This window comes from Sarcophilus harrisii, chromosome 5 (assembly GCF_902635505.1).
Source record: "Sarcophilus harrisii chromosome 5, mSarHar1.11, whole genome shotgun sequence".
NCBI classification, from domain to species: domain Eukaryota; kingdom Metazoa; phylum Chordata; class Mammalia; order Dasyuromorphia; family Dasyuridae; genus Sarcophilus; species Sarcophilus harrisii.
The window spans coordinates 206,329,277-206,347,708 of NC_045430.1; positions in this window are offsets into that span (position 1 = coordinate 206,329,277).

The following is an 18,432-nucleotide window of genomic DNA, read 5'->3' on the forward strand; positions in this document are numbered from 1 at the left end:
AGTTTTCTTAGATATTTGTTTTGAAGGAATCAAAATCCTATTAAAATATTCATAAGCTCAAACAACCCAAGAAGCCACACACACAATTAGGCCTTTCAGCCCTTCTATTCTGAAAGCCACATAAATCATCATCCAACTATAGGAGCTGAGAAATCAAAACAAACAGAGTACTCAGGGCTACCATAAAAAAAGGCACAAAATGTGGTCAAGAAAATGATCCCCATCCGTGAGCAATGAACAAACACCTAGACAGCCTGGGAAACCTTTGGATTGCTGACTCATTGAAAAATGTCCCTGTGATGTCAACTTTGGAATAGAATCAAAGAATGTTAGATCTGGAAGAGATTGTTGAGATTTGGTCTGACCCCCTATTTTAGAGAGGAGGAGACCATAACCAAAAGAAATCAAGAGATTTGCCCAATGTCATTTAGACGGTAAATGACAAAGGCAAGATTGGAACTCACTGTGCTTTATGGTAGAAAGAATCTTGGCTCTGCTCCTTGTAACTTGTATAATTTTGGGAAAGTCACCTCCATTCCTGATCCTTAGTTTCTCATCTATTAAAAGGGGACATTGAATTTCATAACCTCTAAGCTTGATCCATCTCCCAATGCTATGATGCTGTCATGATCTGACTTCAGATACAATGTTCTTTTACATTGTCCTTTCTACCTCTAGGGCTAAATAGTTACTTACTGTCAGAGACAAAACTAGATTTCAGTTAATTTCTTTTCAACTAAATAAACAAAAAAACACAAATAATTGCCTCATATTTTTATAGCACTGTTAGATTTTGGGGAAGAGAGGAATAAGATATAATTCCTTCCCTCTTGAAGTCTATAGTCTGTTTTAAGCAATTGTGGAGGAGAGATTACGATCATATCCAAAAACCCTATTATATAAAATAGAATCAAATCAATGCACAAAGAAGGTACAAAGAAAATAGATAATATCCCAGCAACAGAGGATCATTTCTAACTGGGGAAAATGTCTGTATACCAGCAGTTCCAAAATGGCGGTCTGAGGATCTTCAGGAGTCTTTAAGACTTTTTCCATAGGGTTTGTGAGGTTAAAACATTTTCATAATAATATTAAGGTGTTTCAGTGTCTGATATGGGAAATATTAATAGATGTGGCCCCCATAAGCAAGAGCTCTTTAGGGTCCTCCATAATTTTTAAAACTTTAAAGGGGTCTTGAGACCACAAAAGTTGAGAACTGTTGCTATAAAGGAATCAGGAACTTACATTAGGAAGAAAAGTTTTTGAGATCTTGGAATGGAGCATATGTACCAATTCCATAGAAATGCTATCTGTGATATGGCCACTGAATGGCCCAAGTCAACAAACATTTGTTGAGCATCTACTGTGTGTTTGAAGTGGGGGGGGGGGAAGATATGAAAGAAGTATCAGAGAGATCTCTGGATCTAGAATCAGAATCTGCCTCTTTTAAACTTCCATTCATTGCTTCTCTAGGACCATGCAAATTCAATCTTCTTCTAGATTTCCTTTGTTCTTCTGTGCCTTTATTTAATTCTATTTTATGCTATAAAATATCCCTGAATTTAGATACCTGAGGATAACTAGTATGTGTTTAGTAAGATTTCTCTTGATGAAGTATACTGAGTTCCTTCAACCAATGTTTATATGGCATAAACTTAAGCTCCTGAACCATCCAGAACATACTTTGGATGCTCTTCATCTTTTCAAAGTCCATTCTAAAACGCGGCTCCCAGAACTGGACATAATGTTCCAGCTATGTGATCTAACCAGAGATAGAGTACAGCAATATGATTGCTTCCTCATTCTTGGAAACTAAGACTCTTTTGATTAGTTCAAAGTCACATTATTCTTTTTTGGCTTCCATTATGTCATAGTGTTGATTCATATTGAGCTTGTAGTTCCACTAAGACCCCTGAATCTTTTTTTTTTTTTTTTTTTTTGGTTTAGCATGATAGACAAGATTTATACACATGGAAGAGTTAGCTGAAAAGATAAAGTGGTATATATACATACACTATATGGTGAATGGAAATTGGACATAGTCTGAGGCAGAGTGAATAAAAGGATGTGTGTGTGTGTGTGTGTGTGTGTGTGTGTGTGCATATTAAAGGGTTGGCTAGAAATGAAGGTATAGGTTTTTCCTTACAAACAGATCAGTATTTGAGTCAGGAATCCAACAGAAACTTTGTAATTTGTGACCAGTGACAATTATTTTCTCATTTGATTTTTATAACAACCTTGGAAGGTAGGTATTTTTATTATCCCAATTTTACAAATGAAAAAACCAAGGTTATGAAAGTAATAAGTATCTGATGCTAGATTTGAACTCAGGTCTTCCTGTCTGAATACAGGTTCAGTGTTTTTCTTCTATTTTGCCATCTAGTTGCCTCTAACAAATCAGTTGCTCTCTCTGAGCCTTCATTTTGTCATCTGTTAAGTGGACATAGTTAAGCTATGATCTTTATCAGATTATAATAAGGAAACCACAATATAACAATCTTGAGTTATGCCTATGATTATCCCAGCTCTGCTGCCAATGTCCTGCATGAACCTGGGGGGCAAATCACTTAATTCTTTCGACTTCAGTTTCCTTCTGGGGAAAAGAGCTGCTTTTTCTATAGCATGGGGAGCATTATGAGGAGTTAAATTTAATCCAAGTTAACAAACCAAATACCTACTCTGTGTGACACTAGCTATTTGACTACAAGTATATTACTTAGCCTTTTTAAGAATCAGACAACTCAGACTTTACAGGTTGTGATCTTTGTCAGACCAATGAATTCACAGCTCCTTTATGTATTACCATGTCTAAGACACTTTATTTGATATATATGTAAGCTATGTACAGCAGAGACCCTGTCCTCTAGGACCTTAATATCTAGTGAGAGGAAGGGAAGGAGAAAACATGTTCACTAATTATTAGATATAGTGGAGAATAAGAAAACCAAAGGAATGTTTAAATGCAAAATGAGCATTGCAAAGCAGCTGGGATTCCAGGCTGATAATCAGACTAACATGGCAGTTGGCTAGTAAAAAGAGTATTATTATTCTTTGAAAAGACTGATTCCCAGATAAAATTTGTATGTCTACAGATGGGCTCAGAAAGAGTGGATCTGGAGTTAGAGCATTTGATTTTTGAATCCTCTTTCTGCCACATGGTAACTACATGACCTTGGAAAGTCCCATAACTACTCTGGTCCTCAATTCCCTCACTTGTAGATTTAAGAAGATGGATTAGATGACCTTAAGGACTCTTGAGTTTTCTATCTCTGATTCCATGGCCCTTTATGTAGATTCTGGGAAGCCAAAGGAACCAAAAGGACTTCAGATTCTCCGTGACTGATAAAAAGGCACTAAGGATGCCCAGAGTGGTTCTTTAAGCACCAGGGAAGCTCAGGATATGTTCATTTGTGGTGCTGAGGCTGGATGAGAACAAGCATATATAGAAAAGTCCACCAGAATTACCCTCACACCCCCAGAGTCGGGCACAATAAGGTGCTGATGTAATGGTGCTGAGTCATATATCATTCTGGAACAGTGATGAGGACAGCTAAGGGTCTCATAAAGGCAGGATGTCCCTCTCGGAATCTGTGGTTTCCTCTGCCTCTGTGCACTAACCAGAAAGCCTTGCAGAGGCACTGTCGTGGGTGGTCCCATTCCCAGAAGTCCTGACTGACTCAGTAGTAACCAGTTCCACAGGGCCACCTACCCCATCCAAGGATGACCTAAGTTTTGTAATCAAGTAGATGCCTTAATGGTGGCTTATATAGCATGGTCAGCAGCAGAAGCTGGCACAGAGTGATGTCGGATTCAGCACTTGGAAGAGAATGACTCACTATATGATGAATAGAAAAACACCATTAAAGGGTGGGGTGCCAATGGGACAGGGTCTGAGTTACTACATTAATTAGTATCTTCCTCAGTTCTTTTGTTATAAGCTAAGGCCTCTGGCGAAAGGAAAGGAGAAGGACTCAATAGGAAGCTTCAGACAAGCAGCAGATAGCAGAGTCTGGGCATTCATTTCATCATGGACTTATTCTTCTGGTGTTTACTCTGACTGAATTCCCATCCTGCTTATTTCTACATGTATGCAGATATTTAAGACCAGTAGTGCCCCAGGGAGGGTGAGCGAGAACCCCCGTATATTCACAGGACATAACCCTGACATTCATGTGAGCCAAGAGATGCCATAGGGAGCCACAGAAAACTTCCATGGAAGGAAAGGACCCAAGCATCGCCAGAGACTACTGGAACCAGATTGGTTTTCTTTTGTCAGAGACCACTTTCAATTCTGCATCTTATAATAGCAGTATATGTCACCCTGCTGCCGCAGAATGATGTCAGCCCATTTAGATAACACTAGCAGCTTCCCGCCACCAAAGTCCATCCTTAAATAGCTTACAATTGATTGCCACCTTTCAATTCAGGATCTGCACCTGACACTTTTCAAAGGCTATTACTACTTGCAACTTAAAGCCCAGTCATTACAACAGAATATTAGTTTCCCTTTTATAATATAGCAAAAGTAGATAGTGTAAAGTCTTTGCATAGAATCCCATATTTTTTACTCATTCAAAAGGCCTCAGACTGCCACTGAGAATGGCTTTACTTGTATTTTGCAGACAATTTGTACAATCTTGGGTAGGTGATTTCCAGACCCATACCAGGTTAGAAGTGCTAATTAAAAGCAAGGTATCAGAGGCAGGGAAAAGACAGAGAGGCTACAGTAGAGCTAAACATTTAAAAGGCAAGAAAGTTTGGGGTCAGAGAGAAGATTTTGTGGACCACAACATTGCATTTTCATTCTTTCTGTTGTCTGCTTGCATTTTGTTTTCTTTCTCAGTTTTTTTTCCTTCTTGATCTGATTTTTCTTGTGCAGCAAGATAATTGTATAAATATGTGATACATATATTGGATTTAACATATACTTTAACATATTTAACATGTATTGAACTAACTACTATCTAGGGAAGGGAGTGGAGGAAAGGAGGGGAAAATTTGGAACAGAAAGTTTTGCAAGGGTCAATGTTGAAAAATTACCCATGCATATGTTTTGTAAATAAAAAGCTTTAGTAAAAGAAAAGAAAAGAAAAGAAAATTTTTGGGGTCATTTAATGTAAGGAGAAGCAACCTCATATATCTCCTGAGTCACAGTACAATGCAATAATGACTGTTTATAATCATGACCTTGCATTGTTGAGAGAAAACAAATTCTGTTACATTCAGCGGGGAACTGAAATAGCACATTTCAAATAGATTTTGATCTTAAATGGCTAAAATAAAAGAAATTTTAGAGACTCAGTGGGAGTGTAGATCCTCAGTTGTCTGGGGGAAAGTTGAATATCCCAGATTATTCATTGCCTGAAAGATAGTCAGAGAGTAATACTGTAAGACAGATGTCACTGAAATTCTCAGTGATGATCAGACCATTTCCTTGATCTTCATATGCTTATATACATCTTAATGTTTATTCTGAATTTGAATTTTGTTGTTCAGTCATTTTTCAGTCATGTCTGACTCTGAGATCCATTTGAGGTTTTCTTGGCCAAGATACTAGAGTGGTTTGCCATTTCCTTCTTCAGCTCATTTTACAGATGAGAAAACTGAGGCAAAAAGGATTAAGTGAAAAAAATAATTTGTTCAGTATCACACATCTAGTAAGTGACTCAGGCTAGATTTGAGCTCAGAAAGATGAATCTTCCTGATTCCAGGTCCTGCACTCTATCCATTTCACTACCTAACTGCCTGAACTTGAATATAACAAGCAACTATCATGCACCAGGTACTATACTATACAGAGACTCCACAGAGTGAACATTTGCACCTACATAGTAAAACAAAATGAAGATTGTCAAGAAGATTGCACATCTCTGAGGTACAGATTGTTTTTCTTTTCTTTTTTTCTGTATTTTTGTTTACTTTTATTATAGCTTTTTATTTACAAGATATATGCATGGGTAATTTTTCACCATTGACAACTGCAAAATCTTTAGTTCCAATTTTTCCCCTCCTTCCCCCCACCCCTCCCCCAGATGGCAGGTAGACCAATACATGTTAAATATGTTAAAGTATAAATTAAATACAATATATGTATATATGGCTATACAGTTATTTTGCTGTATAAAGAGTTGGACTTTGAAATAGTGTATAATTAGCCTGTGAAGGAAATCAAAAATGCAGGCAGACAAATTGGGAATTCTTTGTAGTGGTTCATAGTCATCTCCCAGAGTTCTTTCTCTGGGTATAGCTAGCTGTACAGATTGTTTTTCAATAATACATTCCATTCTTAGTTTTCAAAACTGTTCTGTTCTTCTTTCTCCTCTTTTTTCTCTATTTCCAGTCCCCTAACTTTCAATAGCTAGAAAAAGAAAGACATACATACAGACAAATAAAACCAATCCCCAAATCCAAGGAGAGACTCCAAGCTTCCTGAGGTTGGGTAAATTTAGCCAGTTCTCTCTAGCAAAGGACTCCTAGGCTTTCAGAACTCAGAGACATTGGTGAGTGATTGTTTATTCCCTTCATTTTACATTTCATGAAACTGAGATTGAGGGGGAGACTAAGGGACTTATCCATCAGTGACAGAGCCAGGATAGAATACTGTCTTCTGATTCCAAGTTCCAGCTTTCTTGAGAGCCTTATAAGTCAGACAATCCCTTTGTGTTCTGCCTGGCTTTTTGACCAAGATCTCTTTGTCTGCACCATTCAGTCAGGCAGTGAGCTTTAATTAAATGCTTAATTATGTGGTGAGCACTGTGCTAATCTCTGCAGATGCAAACACTAGCAGAAAAAAGCCAGTACCTGCCCTTGAGGAGCTTGCATCCTAATGGGGGAAGACAACGCATAAAAGGGAACTGAAAAGATGGGAATGGCGAATGCTATGGCACCTAATACAGAGGCATGATAGACAAACATGGAGAGAAATGAAGGTATGATTGGCTTGGGTGTTCTCCTTAAATTAAATGGAGATTCTAGGAGGAGCCATATGATTAGGGAGAGGTTATGGGGTGGAGGATATTTCTAATGGATGAATCTCAGGACGATGATGAGCTTCTTAGAGGATGTTTCTGTCCTGACCTATGTACCAGTTTGGACTTATGGTCATATGTTCCTTTCTTACAGATGTCTATTGCCTTGTCTCCTTTCTCTAGATTTGGTTTAGTTAATGACTTTGTTTAAGGAGACTGAGATCCCAGAGAGGTCACTAACATCAATCTATCAGACCGGTCCCTGATTCTGACCTGCACCTGAGTTATTGAATCTTGCCATATGATTTTCCTCTGATTAGCTCTAGGATTCCTGAGCTTCACTCATTAATATCCCTTAAAAAGAATTCTATAGATATTGGTGGAGAAGCATTAGTAGTAGAAGTAGAGCTGGAAGGCCTCTTGGAGATAGTTTTGTTCAATCTCTACATTTTTCAGATGAAAAAAAAATCTGAGGGTCAGAGAGGCTATTACTCAGTTAGTTAGAGACAGAATTAGGAATAGAACTCAGACTTCCTCATTTCCAGTCCAGTATTCTTTCCATCTCAGAGGCCCTCTTTAGGTCATTTGCACTGTTTTATACCTAGCACCCAGTGCTGGAAAGTATGGGAATTGCTCTAAATGTTTGCTGTGATACTAGTTTCTTTTCTTTTCTTTTTGACATTAGAATTATCTTTATTTATTTTTATTTTTATAATAATAGCTTTTTATTTTTCAAAATATGTGCAAAGATAATTATCCACATTCATCCTTATAAAACCTTGTGTTTCAGATCTTCCCCTTCCCTTGCCCTCACCCCTCACCCCTAGACAGTAAGAAATCCAATATAGATTAAGCACATGAAATTCTTCTAACCATATTTCCACATTTATCATGTGCAAATCTCAGATCAAAAGGGGGAAAAATGGGAAAGAAAAAAACAAGCAATCAAACAACAATAACAACAAAAGAGATGAAAATACTATGTTGTGACCCACATTCAGTCATGCAGATTGCTCACAAATTTGTTGGAATTGGCCTGAATCACATCACTGCCAAAAAGAGTCATATCCATCATTATTGATCATTAAATAATCTTGTTGCTATGTACAGTGTTTTCTTGGTTCTACTCACTTTACTCAGCATCAGTTCATGTAAGTCTCTCCAGGCCTCTCTGAAATCAGCCTGCTGATCATTTCTCATAGAACAACAATATTCCATTACATTCATATATCATAACTTATGCAGCTGTTTCCCAACTGATGGGCATCCACTCACTTTCCAGTTCCTGCCACTACAAAAAGGCTGTACAAACATTTTTGTGGGTCCTTTCCCCTTTATTATGATCTCTTTGGGATACAGACCCAGTAGAAACGTTGCTGGAAGTGATCCTAGCTTATAAGAATAATTTCCTTAATGGGATCTGAAAACTCATCTTTTTAATCCCGCTCACAAACTTTAAGGCTCTTGTTTGGAGCTAATTGCCAAATAGGACTTAGTCACTCAAAATTCTTCACTTAGATTTTTGCCAGCAACTCTCAGACTTTTTAATCCCATGATTTCTCCTCATCCTACCTCTATCCTCACTCTTCCTATGGCATTTCCACCCTCACCCCATATCACCCATTCCCAGGAAAGAAAATATACCAATCACCATTGTGCTTGCCCAACATCAAACATTACTTTGGAACTCTATTGCTCTAGAGTTCATTATTATCCTTGGCATTTTATAGCAGAGTCTCTGGTTGATTGGCAGTACCCTCAAGGCTATATTGTGACAAATGATAGTGTATTTGGCAACCTTATTTGTGTATGTATGAGACATCAAGGTGATGAAGCAGATAGAGTAGAGTTGGTATCAAGAAAACCTGAATTCAAGTCTTGGTTCAGATATTTATTTAACTACACAACTCTAGATAAGTCCCAACTTCTCAGCCTCTGCCTACTTATCTGTAACATGGAGATAATATCTCCCTCCCAGGATTGTTGTGAGAATAAAATTAGATAATATTCATAAACAACTTTGCTACATAAATGCTAGTGATATTATTATTATACAGAAAGCTATACTTAGCCAAGCAGTTACAGTAACTTTGGAAATGACAGCACAGTTTCCAGGAAAGAACAGAGAGGTAGATGATCACTTTGCATTCCCTATTTCTCCCTTAATTCAACTTGATCATAAAAGACAAAGCTGTCTGGAATTCTACGTATCCTACAGGTCTTTCCCTTTAATCAGGTCTTTCCCTTATGATTTTGTAGAAACCCAAAGTTGATTGAAAATTGGAGAATTCCATCAGAACTCTCAGAGCTGATGGATGCTCTCAGTATCCAGTCTAATAAATTAACTTAGGGTTTTAATGAACTACATCCTATTTTTCACAGGGTTCTCTAAAGATAGCTTCCTTTTGGGAAAGTGCTATGTGTTAAATTGTCTGAGAGGGTGGGTCAATTGAACCTTTTCAAGTTGGCATGGAATGCCATCTTGGGAAAGTTGAGTCCTGTGAGCCCAGGATCATTTCAGAAAACTCAATGTGCTCCAGCTGAGTCCTACTTAGCCTTTCTAGAAGCTATTCTGGGGACCAAGACTTTATGTTTCTCTTGTTCTGTTGGGAAGGATAATGAATAAGGTCATGAGCTTAACAGAGTAAAATGAAACCAGGTAGTCTCAGAAACTCAGCAGGCCTGTTGGGTTCAGAGGAGCATTGGTCTATCCTATTCATTACTATCGCCTCCATACCTTTAGTCAACTCACAACCCAATACTAACAACTTTGGAGACAAACTCAGTTACACATCTTTGTGGTCATTGATGGAAGTCTTGTAGTTCTTTTCTTACTGTTGCTTTCTTCGAAAGAAAGGATATCTCCTATCTCCTGTTTGTCTGCTGCCTACAAACATACTCAGCTTTTTCCAATTCGTTTAAAAAAAAGAAAGCTTCACTTGATTCGACCATTCCCCCAAGCTATCATCATTTGTCTTTCCACTGCCAAACTCATAGAAAAAACCATCTGCATTCCTTGCCCATTTTATCATGTCCCTCTCACTTCTTACCTTTCACAAACTGTCTTCCAATTACATCATTTTAGCCCAAACTAGCATTTTTTCACTTCTTATACTTTTGACCCCCTCTACTTCATTTGACCCTGAATTATCTATTTGAATCGTCTTTTGGATATTCTCACTTCTACTGATTTTCATGATAGCTTCCCTCCCTCTCCAGATTCTACACCTTCCTGTTTAATTTCTTCCTCTCAGTTTCCTTTGCTAGATCATCACTCATGTTATCTACCCAAACTCTGTGTCTGTGTGTGGGTGTGTCCCAAAGGGTTATTTAAACTTTCTTCCTCTGTATCAGGAGTTTTAAATCTAGGATCTTTGAACTTGTTAAAAAAAATACGTATAACTGCATTTCCATGTAATTGGTGTCTTTTGTAATCCTTTATGTTTTATTTTATGTATTTAAAAACATTATTCTAGGAAGATGTCTATAATCTCCAGAAGTGGATTCTCTCTCTCTCTCTCTCTCTGTCTCTCTCTCTCTGTAATTTCATCATTTTCCAAGAGTTCTATCAAACACTTTCTAAATGTAAGAACATTCTCAGATGTATGTATCAAATTTTAGTCTAAGCTTTTTAGCTTCACTTACATATCACCGAATGTTCACTGGACATCTTCAATCCAACATCCTATGGGAATCTTAAACTCAACATATATGATATATGATATAGCCCTATTTATTTTCCCCTTAAATTTTGAGTCTCTTCTAAACAACCTATTTATGTTGAAGGCATTAATCTTGAAATCTTGGAGTCTTCCTCAACTTTTCTCTTTTCCTCTCTTCACATCCTATCCCTTCCAATTATTTGCTAAGATTTGTTACTTCTATCCTTGTAGAGGCAGTGGCTAGAACATTGAGCTTGGAATCAGGAAGAATTGAGTTCAAATTTGACCTCAAATACTTCCTAGCTAGGTGATCCTGGGCAAGCTACTTAACCTCTGTCTGCCTTACTTTCCTTGATTTGAAAGTGGTTATATTAATTGCACCTACTTTTCAGGGTTGTTGTGAAGATAAAATAAGACATTTAAAAAGTGCTTATAATAAGCACTATGTAACTTTTCTTTATATTCCACAGTGCCTGTCACATGTAGTAGGTGCTTAATGATTATTGACTGACAGTTGACAAGCAATTTTATTTTTTTGGGGGGAGGAGAAATTGATTCTCCCTGTCTTTCTCAGGCTGGAGGTATAGCAACTATTCACTAGTTGATCTCATTACTGGTCAGTGCAAAAACTTTGACTTCCTCTATTTCCAAATGTGGGTCAGTTCCCTCTTCCTTGGTGGCCCTTCATTGCAGGGGGCTCACCATACTGACTTGGGATTTAGTGCGGATACCTGATCCATTTAATCCTACTATGGCTTTGTGTTCCCAAATGCAAGTGATCCACCCTCTTCATTTTATTGGGGGAGATTATATGCAAACAACTAGGCACAGACAACCTGTATATAGAATAAGTGAAAAGTAATCTTAGAGAAAAGACATTGGGAAGCAGAGAGGAAAAGGGAGTTTCAGGAAAGACCTCTTATAGGAGGATGGATTTAAGCTGAGTCAGAAAGAAAGCTAGGAGGTAAAAGTGAGGATGGATTATGTGACAGTGCAACCTAATGGAAAATGCATTGGAATTGTTATTGGAAGATCTGGATTCTGTTCTCAGCTGTTATTTCCTGCTATCATTTTTGTCCTCAGTTTCCTCCTCTGTAAAATCAGGGAATTGGCTAGATGCTTTTTAAGGAGACCTCCAAGCTCTAATTCCTATTTACTATTCTTTAATCTCACTGTCCTTCCTCTGCTTGAATGTCTGGTTTCCCTTTTGATCTATTGTCAACTGGGACACCCGACCCCCCAACTCTTTGGTGTCTCCCAGATTAGCCAGGAAGGCACCATTTGTTTGTTTACCCAATTGTTTAGATCTTAACAATTAGCTACAGTCATTTCCCATATATAAGTAAGACAGAAGCATGAATATCCTAAAAAAGTTAGCATGTCCTGTGGCTAGTAAATCATTTTTCTTTCTTTCCCTCTCTTCCTGCTTTCCTACCAAACACCATTTCAAATTTCCCACTCCTATTGTAAAAATGTAAGTGAACTATAGATAATAAATGTCATTTTTTAAAAAGGTGTGATTAACTCTTGGCTAGTGATTATAAGGGATGTTTTGCAGATCAAATCATATTCCCTGGAGAATGATTGCTGGTGTGGTTGCATGGGAAGAGCACAGGCTGGGGGACCATTGGGTGTCAGGGCCAGCTCTGCTGCTAAAAGCAAGACTTTTCACCTCTCTTAACCTCAGTTTCCCCATCTGTAAAGTGAGGGGGGGTTGGGCTCCATGATCTTTAGTCTCCATATACCCTCAAAGAGCTAAATTAAAGGACAGCTTCATACAAGCTGAGCAGAGTTGGGGAAAGTCAGCTGTGTGCTGCAGGCGATGTTGAAAATTGGACCCCTTGGGCTTTACAGATGCACCAGACTTTGCACTTTCTCTGCAGCACAAGCACACAAAATAAATATCTGTTGGCTGCAGAGAAAGGCATTTTCTAGCATTAGAAATAGATGCATTTTGGGGGCTGCTTATCTTGCTCGCCACTCACCCTGGCTCTGTGCGTAAGCCTTAAAGGTCCTATCTCTGACGCTTATGTAACATAATATGAGCTGACATTTATGTAGAGTTCATTCGAGTCATGGTATAGAACCATGTTTGACCCTTCTATCAAGTTTGTTGGACAGGAAAGAACAGGCATTTCCTTATTTTATGGATAAGGAAAACTGTGAGAGGGGAAGGGACCAGCTCAAAGTCACCTAGGATGTAATTGGCCAAACTGGAAAGATCTCGATGATCTGATTCCAGACAATACTCTTTCCTTCTCACCTCCACTCCTCTTCCACGTCCTGCAGATCCCCTTCTATACAGGAGTCACCCTACATTTGATACACACATTATACTGTCTTGAAGTGGTGAGTATTGGAGAAACCTGGTCATTTCCTGTTTAATCTGAATGAGAGAATGAGTGTGAGCCCCCCTAAGTCATTTCATTCAGAAACAGCCTATTTGGGGGAGCCTCTGAAAAAAAGTTGGTATTGAAAGTTATGCTGATTCAGTACTGAGATGGCACATTTCTTGTGGAATTAGATCAAGAAAACATGACTGGCGCATTGACTTGGCTGAAATTCGTGATGATCTGCCCAGTGGAAGAGTTCTGCCTTAGAGATCACTCTCCATTTATCCTGCATACATATATCTTCTTTGTATATAGCTGTTTAATGCTGTTTCTCTCATTAAAATGGAAGCTCATTGTAGACAGGGACCTTGGTTTTCTTTTCTTTTTTCTTCTTCTTGCCATTCTTTGCATCTCCAGCTTTAGCACAGTGCTTGGTATGTGATAAACAGTCTTGATGCTAGTAGAACTGGTGTGGTACTGTTTACTTTGAAATCCCTGACATGGGGAGGCTGAAGTTGGAAGAACATGAGCTCTGGAATTCTGAGCCAAAGTAGGGCTAATCAGATTTGGGTGACCATACTAAGAGCATTATAATCTTGATTTTGCCAATTTAGAGTTGTGTAACTTTCAATGATGTAGTGGTTTTGGAGGAAGAAGACAGGTTTGAATTTTGGTGTTTTCAAATATTAGGTATATAAGATTGGGCAAAATCCTTAATCACTCTGAACCTCAATTTTCTCATCTGTAAAATTTGGACTAGAAAAAATTCAGAGACATTCTAATGTCTCTGCTAGCTCTCAATCTTAGAATGTTATGAATCCTTTTAATCTATCACTAATTTATAAAGTATCTATTGTGTGTTGAACAATGGACTAAGGGATAGGGAATACAAAGACAAAAGTTTTCCTGAGCTCATGTCCCTTGGACAGTCTTGGAGCTGCCCTTTCTTATTCATGTGTCTAACTTGTCCCCTCATGCATTGTTTGTTACTACTCTAATCTCATCTCTCTAATGTCAAGGGATGGGAGGGGAAACATGACATTCTCCCAGGGCTTACTCATTCCTCCCTCCCAAATTGCCCTACTGTTAGAGTGTTAAGACTTCCTCAAGATTTTGGATCTTCAATCACAAAGTGGTTGCTGGAATTCTTTTACTGGAATCTGCTCTTATATACTTAGAGGTATATATATATATCTATACATACATACATATATATATATATATATATATATATATATATATATATATATATATATATATACACACACACATACATACACATACAGGGAGGGGTTTGTCTACTTCTTTCACTGACTCCCACATGTTTTCTATGTAGCATCATCTTATTTCATCCAAGGCTTGAAGCACTTTACCCCTTCCAAATTAATGGAGGACTTCTTTTACACCTTATTTATACCTTTGATTAATTAACCGAGGCATGTAGGAATTGTTCAACCTTTTTTACCCCTTGGATGGATTCTATAATTCAATCATAGACCTGTTTTCTTTCCACAAAGGTATCAGAGCTATCTATCACAGTTAGGGAATTAATTGGGGTTGGCATAAGTCCAGAGAACTGAATGATGTTCTCCACTGCCTGACAGAGGTGATGAATTCAACTTGTGGAATGAATGAGACCCACATTGTTGGACATGGACGATGGGGAACCGTTGTTTTATTTGGCTACTGTATATTTGATACAAGGATTTGCTTTTCTTTTAAATTGAGGGAGGGGATATATGGGAGGAGAATAAAAATAAATGATAATTGAAAAATAGAATACAATTTTAAAAACACATTAACTGGGTTTGGTGTATAGAACACACCCTTCTTACAATATAATTTTTAAAGAATCTTTTATTCTCCCTTCAACACTATGGGCCAGGGAGAGCAAATATTAATACCCCCCATTTATAGAAAAAAATCTTAGAAGTTTAGAGAAGTTAAGTGACTTGCCTATAGCTACATAGCTATATTCAATGTTCTTTCCACTATTGAGTTTCATGATCCATACTCCGAAATGAAGGAACTCCTTTAGGAAATGCAAAGGAAGTCATGGATTTAGGTGGAGAGGTCTGTCAGCTTTGGATGGTACCTCACATTTTACCTCAGTACTAATCCCTTTTTGCCATTGGTATTGAAAGTTTGCTTGTCTACACATTCCAGTCTCTGTAGCAAAAGGATCCAAGTAAGCTTTTGATTCTTCTTTTTTTTTTTTTTCTTGAATCTGAACCATACTTTTAGTTTGATAATTTATCAATCAGATAATTTAGCAGTCAATACCAGAAAGACTGTTAGATGTGAAACGAGGAAACATGGTTCAAACCTGTCTCAGATATTTATTAGCTATGTGGCTCAGGCAAGTCACTTAATCTATGTCTGCCTCAGTTTCCTCATCTGTAAAATGGGGAAAGTAATATCCACTTCTCTCCAGTATGTGAGGATCATATGAGATAATTTGTGTAATAAACTTTGCAAAACGTAAATTGCTTTATAAGTGTTAGCTATTAAAATTTCCCATTATTACTATATTACTACATATACTATTATTAGTATGCTAAATTGATTATACTATCATATATTCATCATTATAGATAATATATATTATTTCAATATATTATATACCATATTATGTTCCATGTATAATATATAAATTTTAGTATATTATGTTAGTATTAAAGAATTTGTATTATACTGTGGTATAGCTCTGTGATCTTGGGAAATTTATTTTTACCAAAAAAAACCCCCTTGCTTTGTTTATCTGTAAAATAGGGATAAAACTACACTACTTACTTCAGAGTAATTGTTCTCTTATTCAGGGATACCATTTATAAAGTTGTTCTGACCAATATCATTGGAAAAACACTTTTATACTCTACCCCTTACTCTCCTGTTCCATACCCCTTTAGGATTAGAACAGACATTCATTGATTTAGGAAATTCCTGGTGTGGAAACTCCCTCTACCATCTAGATCAGAGGAGAACTGCTTGGGAGTACTGAGAGGTTAGCTCCTAGCTCCTGGCTGCATAGTTAAAGCATATCTGAGTAGGGATTATTAATCTGTTGTAAATAAACTTTTTTGTAACATTAGAGAATTCTGCCATAAAGTTATTGTATTTATAACATTGGATCTGACTGGCTTAGAGAACTCTTTGTCTAAATTTGATACCAGTAATAATATTTGATGAGATATACCTATATTGTTTTGCATTGTTTTCTGATTGTTTTATGTTTTTAGGTTTATATGTCTTACAATGGTAGGATTTAGAGTTGAAATGGATTTTATAGATTATCTAATACCATCCCCTCATGTTGCAGCTATGTGTCCCTGGGCAAATCACTTAACCCAATTTACCTCAATTTCCTTTATCCGTAAAATGAGGTGGAGAAGGAAATGACAAACTACTGTAGTATCTCTGCCAAGAAAACCCCAAATGGGGTAATGAAAAGTCACACACAACTGAAATGACTGAACAACAGCAACAAAGTCAATCATAGGCAAGTTATTCAATCTCTCAATTACCTAATCTATAAAATAGGGATAATCTTAGTACTTATTTATGGAGATGTTGTGAAGATTAAACAAGATAATCTGTGTAAAGCACTTTGTAAACCTGATCTGGAGAGAACCCAGAGAGGTAGGGGGACCTCTCTAATGGCACACAGCTAGGAAGCATCAGAATCTGGATTTGAACTCCTGTCACTGGACTCTTTGACTCCAAATCCATTTCTCTCCTTTCTACTTTACATTATTCCCTTCCTTAGAGAGAAGGTAAGTTTCTCCAAGGATAGAAGTGCATGGATATTATCTATTCCCACCCCGTTTCTTAGCACATTGTTGGGCATGCCACAGGAATTTAATAAATGCACATTTAGAGGATTGAAGAATTTCAAAAGATCCTCTCATTTTCTTATTGTTTGGATTATCACAAGATCATTGATTGACAAAGCACATGCTGTTAATCCTTTTCCAGGTCTTTTACTTGTCTTTTAACTTGGATCACAAAAATATTGATTCTGCAGCTCCTGCTTAGCTAATGCATATAGATTTCCATATTAGTAATGGCCACTCTGGCTTTTGCCTTGGCAAGAAGTGATGCAGAGGTATTGTTGGTATGTTCTTCTAAGGGCATTTGTAATAGAGGGAAATTTGATTTTTATCTTTGGTTAGTGGGTCTACCTGACTTTCTCTGGTGTTTGCTCTTGGCCAAAGTACACCAGTGTTTCCATTGTTGTTGTTATTTATTCAATAATAATTCACGAAGCACTTCAGGGTTTACAAAGTGCTTTAAATAGATTATCTTGTTTAATCATCACAAAAATCCAATGAAGTACTACAAATAAGATCATTCCTGTTTTAGATAACTGAGAGATTAAATAAATTGCCTATGGTTGATATTTTTGTAGTAGTTTTTCTGTCAGTTTAGTCACTGAACTCTTTGTGACTCCATTTGAGTTTTTTTTTTGAAAAGATATTAGAGTGGTTTGCCATTTCCTTCTCCAGCTCATTTTACAGAGGAGGAAACTGAGGCTTGCCCATGGTCACATAGGTAATAAATGTTTGAGACAGGATTTGAAGTTAGATCTTCCTTATTCTAGATGCTGGTGCTCTATAAAGTGAGCCATCTCAAGACCAGGTCTGTTTTTAGTGCCAGTGCTATTTCTACTAGAGTATGCTGCCTGTTATTATTTAATTTGGTAGCACATTAACATTTGCCATCCTTATACATTAATGGATATAGATTTGGAGGATGGAGACTCAGATTCCAGATGTCCTTAAGATGATGGTATTAGAACCTTGGTCTGGATTTTCCCTTTGCTATTCTATACGATCTTGGACAGATTATATAATCTCTTTACACTTTATCATGCTCATCTATAAAATAGAGGTATCACAGGTATCAAACTCCTCCCTGGCACATAGTATGCCACAAAATTCCCAAGGGCAGGGAAGAAGCAATCTAAAAGATAATTGGAAAGTGTTTAACAAAATAAATAAAAAATATAATACAAGAGATAATATTAATTTTATATTAGTGGTGTTCTAAGTAAATATGCAACTCTAGGGATTCATTTATTTCTGTTTGAGTTTGACCCCAATGGCTTAGATGAGGAAAATGAGGTACAAAAGTGAAAATTGCTTAAAGGTTATTTTGTTGGGAAATATTTTTCTTTCCTAGATAGCAGCAAAATTTCAGATGTTTTGTTTATTTATTTGTGAGCCTCTATACTTCTTTTTATTGCATAAGGTATATCGAGCTTAAAAAGGAATCTCCCCAAGCTATTTATCCTAGAAGATTTACATACCCAGTCAAACAACATTGAAGTCAATTCTAAACTAGTTTTTTAATTCCCTATTTTCAATTTGAGATGAATTGAAGTACATTTTCACATTAGTGAAAAAGCAATAATTGGAAAGAATCCAGGTCAGTAAAGGCAGGATTTCAAGAAGTTCTGCCTGGATCATG